A 6,243-nucleotide genomic window follows, 5' to 3' on the forward strand; every position below is an offset into this window, starting at 1 on the left:
ATTTCACAGCTGTGATGGACTGCAAAGCTTTACTTTAGAAGCAGAAAAGGAAAAAACCTTAACACTGACCCAGGTCACTCTCTCACCGCTCTTAATAGGTTCTGACTAACTGCGTCTCATTGTTCCTCACCTGTGTGTGATTCCTCCTCACCTGTGTGTGATTCCTCCACACCTGTGTGTGATTCCTCCACACCTGTGTGTGATTCCTCCACACCTGTGTGTGATTCCTCCACACCTGTGTGTGATTCTGTGTGATTCTTCCTCACCTGTGTATGATTCTGTGTGATTCTTCCTCACCTGTGTGTGATTCTGGTTGATTCTTCCTCACCTGTGTGTGATTCTGTTTGATTCTTCCTCACCTGTGTATGATTCTGTGTGATTCCTCCTCACCTGTGTGTGATTCTTCCTCACCTGTGTGTGATTCTGTGTGATTCTTCCTCACCTGTGAGTGATTCTGGTTGATTCTTCCTCACCTGTGTATGAGTCTGTGTGATTCCTCCTCACCTGTGTGTGATTCTGTGTGATTCCTCCTCACCTGTGTGTGATTCTGTGTGATTCTTCCTCACCTGTGAGTGATTCTGTGTGATTCAACCTCATCCATGTGTGATTCTGTGTGATTCCTCCTCACCTGTGTGTGATACTGGTTGATTCTTCCTCACCTGTGTATGATTCTGTGTGATTCCTCCTCACCTGTGTGTGTGATTCTGTGTGATTCTTCCTCACCTGTGTATGATTCTGTGTGATATCTTCTCACCTGTGTGATTCTTCCTCACCTGTGTATGATTCTGTGTGATTCCTCCTAACCTGTGTGTGATTCTGTGTGATATCTCCTCACCTGTGTCTCGTTCCTCCTCACCTGTGTGTGATTTTCCTCACCTGTGTCTCTCACCGTTATCTTGCTCTTCCTCGTTTCATTTCCGATTGTTCTGAGATTCTAAGTTGAATCAGAGGCAAAATCAGACCCTGTGAGTTTTGCTGTTTCCTCCCCATCAAAGTTGTGCCGGAGGGGATTTCTTGTGTCAGCTGAAGCTTCTGGGCTCGTTAGTTTAAACAGGAGGGAGACGGTGTCGCCAGACGAGCTGTGGGTGAACCATGGCCTCCTTAGACGTTTCAAAAATCTCCCCTCTCCTCCCATAATCCTCCTGATCAATTGACAAAGACGGCACACAGGATTCCTGCTCGTTTCCCTGTTCCTGTTCCCACCGCTAAGTTCTGGGAGGAGTCTCTGTCATGCAGTGGTGCAAGAGTGCGGCTGAAAAGGCCGCCTCAGCACTCCTGAGCCCCACGCAGACGCTGGCCTTTAATCAACAAAGCTCAATTAAAGTCCCCCGTGTAGATTATGTGCCAGGTGTCGCTGTGATGGAGCGGCGGTACTCTTTGACCTCACCGGCAATAGTTTTCCACATCAATCTGGGAAAGCACGACTGGTGCACTTTGTGATTGTGGAGCTGTGCGACATCATGCTTTATTGAATTGTGATGGGATTTCTGATGGATCTTCGCCGTAAACTCTTTCCACGCCACCTCTGGGTGTTGACTGTGATTTACACGAACAGATGCTTCATCCAGTCAAAAGGACGATATTATTGAGTGATGGCAGTCGATTAATAAACCAGTCGGCGCTGTTCTTTTGATCTCCCGTTTTTAAAACTTTTTTTTTTCCAGAAGAGAGATAACAGTGTGACCAAATGGATCCCTTTGGGGTATTAATTACAGCATAGTTAGTGGAACAAATGAGCAGTCAGCATTCTCATTTTACTCTATCTCTCAATCAAAACCCATCTCAGCTCGGCTGTATCTAAATCCTAAACCCCTATTTCATTTAATCTCAATACGACTGTAGAAGAAGAAACTTTATCTTTCAGAAAGATAAGGAGTAGTGTTGCAACATAGATGCTTGTGTTTGGAGGGAAACAAATGAGTGCCGAGTTCAGGTACAGGGCACGTCGGCTGCTGTGTGGCGGTGAACGTTAGCAGTCGGGACGAGCTGCGCCCCGTTCAGCTGGAGCACCGAAGGGCTCCGTTTTTCAGCCGCACATGCACGGGAGACATTTGCTCTCTACGTGCACACTGCTCCACAAGCGGCCCAAATCTGACTTCAGATTCTGATTTTTCCGACACAAGCTCGGTCCTGCAGGGCTGAGGGCGACATCAGGGGAGCGCAGAGAGGGCGCCAGGCCTCAGTAATAAGCGTGTTTACTGTCCTCTTTTGTATTTTGCCTTCCGTAAACAACTTGTGCTTCTAACTGTCGACTGACTGCCAATCAGAGCCTGATTTTAACACACCTGTAGCTCCTGTTTGTTACCTTAAAGATCAATAGATTTACACTCGAATCTATCCGGGACCCAAAATTCCAGTTGCCAATAGAATCACGTCAACAGGTTTGGAAAAGGTGGGGAATTTTCTGTGAAACTGGGCACAAAATCAGCAGCGTTTCATCCGCTGTGTTGCAACGGATCGATGAGGAGTTCTCATTAAACAACACTTTCTCATGCAAACCCGTCAGGCGTCGCTGGAAAGCGATAGCTTGAGCTGCTCTGCTGAATAAAATCGCAGCTTCTCGCCACCTTTGGAGCGATACCGCTGTTAAATTGGAGAGCAGGGGTCGTGCAGGAGCAGCCCACCATGAGATAAGCACAGGGATCAGATTACATGATGGGATTCAGGAAATAAGTCATGGAACAAACTGCTTGTTCCATTGCGCCTCATTACTGTGAATGTGGCGCCTGCATGAGAGCCAACACAAGGAATTGACTCAAAAGCAACTAAATGATGCATAAGGATTTATTTTTATTGGCTTCAAATATTTTAAATTAAAAAGTGGTTTGTTAAAAGAATCCTATTCAAATTCTAACCAATGCGAGTGTGTTTAGAATTTAAACCAACAAAAAGGGATTTTTTTCCCCTCTAATACACATTATGCATTCCCAGCAGAATGACCGATATAATTTAATATTTCATATTAAGAATATTATCTTCCCAAGTATGAGTGAATCATTAGAGGATGTAGATAATGTGCAAATGCTACGGCATTAGCATTACATTAGGTGCCAAATGCCAAGTGGCAAATATTTTGTTAAGAAGCACTAAACTCATAGTAATGAAACAGTCCAGCAATATTGTGTGTTTATCCTGACTGGCTGCAGGACAGAAGTAACTGTTTGAGTGCACGAACTAAAATCTTAAAGGAAACTCTAATACACAAACGGAGGCTTTCCTTGAGTCGCGTCAGCACTGTGGACCTACGCGGTGCTGTGGTCCACACTGTTTTTCGGTGTGAAAGCCAGCGGCCAAGGCCTCCTCCGCTGTCCAAATCATTTATCATTCGCCACCAGGGTGCCTCTTTTGTGTCCTTTTCTGCCCTTAGTGGTCAAAAACATATTCAGATGTGCACCCTTATCCAGTAGCCAGCTGGCTTTAGGCTCCCAGTGATGCTTTTCCAAGATTCAGCGTGAGGCCAGTAGTTCACATCTTCAAGTGTAAGACTGATGCAAGAGAGAGGCAATGCGAGCGAGCGCCACCTTTTCCAGCATAAATCAGCATAGGTCAATGGTGCAGCTCTTCTATATTGCGTAAATGCAATATAGATGAATCCGCTTGGAGCTCGACTCTGTGGTGTAGGTATACCGGAAAGCACTCAGGCCAGTCTGAGGCTGACAAGCTCCACGCAGGTCAATATCGCCGTCTCTCAGCGGTGCGATGTTAGAGCGACGCTTAAAGGGAGTGAAATTGTTGGGAAAATGTTCCGTCCTGAAAGTTACAGGCAAACAACGGCGTTTTCAACACAATGCATCCCAGTGATTGCAGAAGTTGTGAGAATAATGCAAGTTAAAATATACTTGTGAAATAAACTGAAGGAACGGACTCTGACCCGGTTCTAATGAGCAGCAGAAAGCCATAAAGCGCTGTCATTTATTTAAAGGAAAGGAAATGATTAATGTTCTGGACGTAATCCGGATCGCACACATCATTTGTTATAATAAAATGCTAATAATCTATCGTATGTCTTCAAGGGAATCTCATTTGTCAAACATTCATTTGAATATGGCACGAATCTCTGCATACATTCCTCCAACCTCTCTATTGTGTTGGGATGAATACATCTGAGGGAATAAAGAGGCCATTTATTCATCTGTTTGGAAGAGTGTCTTGAATTCAGGTTAATTAGAATAAATGAATATTGATGGCAGCTTCAGCACACATATCCAAAAGTTAGGATCGCTGAGGCCGCATTTCCAAACGATTATTACAAACACGGCAGTTTCTCTCTCCTCAGCGTCTGTTTGTCCATTTGCACACCGGACCGACATTCATTTCTTGTCAGGTGCCCACGTTACCTAATGTCAAGTCATCTCCAGGTGAAGATGCTTTGACAGAAGAGGTTAAAGGTAATCGGTGCGACAGCAACATAATTGATCGGATGCGATTGCTCCCCCCAGTTTCAGACTCCCCTTCCTTCGCTTTGTTCCGTTAGAAGTTATCGCTGTCACGCCAGGTTATTCCACTGCTGCTGATGTGCATGTGACCTTGTCTCTTCCTCCCGTGTATGCTGATGGGTTGCCCACGACAACTGAGCATGGTCTCATTCTGCAATCAGCAGCGCGCCTGAGGAAAACATACAAAATAACCTGCTTGAGTTAGCATTTAGCATGAGACCTAAAATAGCCTATTGAATCAAGATCCCTCAAGCCATTTGAGGAAAATAATGATGCGCTTCTGCCCCTAAAGACCACATTAGCTATGGAATCAGTGGAGCTCCTCGCACCGCAGACACCAGCAGCGACGACTGGTCTGTGGTTTCACTTCCAGACATTTCAGTTTCACTTCCTGCACCCAGACATGAGTGTGAGCCTTTATTAAGCAGATCCACAAAGCTTCTCTCTGTGGGAACAAATATGATCTGTCTGTCTTTAAAGACTTTAGATATATAGTATATAACAATATTCTAATTTTAAGATAACTGACCTAGCAGCTGTGGATCCTTTACCACTGCGAACGTGGGCGCGTGTCTATTCCTCTCCTACAGCCTCTGACTTCCCATTTCAAACTACAGGTGGAAAATGAACAGCCATGATGGGATATATATTGTTGCCGGTGCTGCCGTTGTCAGTTCTCCTGGATGTACAGCCCGTGTTATCTATTGCCTCCTATAAATTTCAATTATCTCCCTCATCAGATAAGATCCTACACACAAACACACACACACACACACACACACACACACACACAGAGCTAACATACCAGCAAAGCGATGTGCACATAAAGCAGGAGGCAACAGAAATTCAGTGATAGCGACAGAATAATCCTCTTGAATCTAATCTTTACCACCTGAACTGTGGACAAACTCCATTCCGGTCTAATTGCGGCTGATTTTGGTGATGTATGCGATGAGTGTGAGAGAATCCACATGATTAGGCCGGACAAATACTGAGGTCAATATTTTTGAAGGCTTGGAAATTAATAATACATTGCATTTGGTAAACACTCGCACAGAATGCTAACTAGTCAGATGCTGTGCCAAGCAAAGACCTACAGCCCTCTCTTGTTATCTACTTAATGTCTGTGTTTTGGCTCATATCTCTTCGTTAAGTTAGTTGAGTGCAGTGCTGAAGCGTGTGTACTTCAGGTTTTCAGGTTCGATTCCAGCTCAGATTCTCTTCCATGTGGGATCTGGCTGTTCTCCTCGTGGTTTGGGTTTTCTCCAGGTGGTTCAGTTTCCTCTCCCAGTCCAAAATCATGCACGTTAAGTTGATCGGAGGCTACATATTTCCCCCGTGGTGTGGCTTTGATTTAATTGTGAGTTTTTGTGTGTCTGTCCATATAATTCCATATACTGAGCACCAAAATAATCATTTTACTTGCAAAGTGAGGGTTAAAATGTATTTTTTAGGTTGAGGATGGGTGTTGTAAGGGTTAGGGTTAAGGGTAGGGAGTTGGGTTATCTATGAAAGTCCCCATAGAGATAGAAATCAAATTATTTAAAAGCTTTACTGTGATAGTATTCATATAAATGATAGCACGTTATGTTATTTATCTGCTATTTTGGAACAGTTACATCTGTGATTCCTGGGGCTTTTTGACAGGGAAGAGATGAGAGATACATGCTCCAAAAAGTTAAGGCAATGATTAAAATATGTTCGATCTCTGCAATCTGCAGGATCAGGAACATGCTGTGTTTATAGTTTATTTCCACCTGAGAGGAGCTAGGACCTGCAAGAGAGAAAGAAAATAATGTCCTGCTCA

This window comes from Takifugu flavidus, chromosome 9 (genome assembly GCF_003711565.1).
Source record: "Takifugu flavidus isolate HTHZ2018 chromosome 9, ASM371156v2, whole genome shotgun sequence".
NCBI lineage: Eukaryota > Metazoa > Chordata > Actinopteri > Tetraodontiformes > Tetraodontidae > Takifugu > Takifugu flavidus.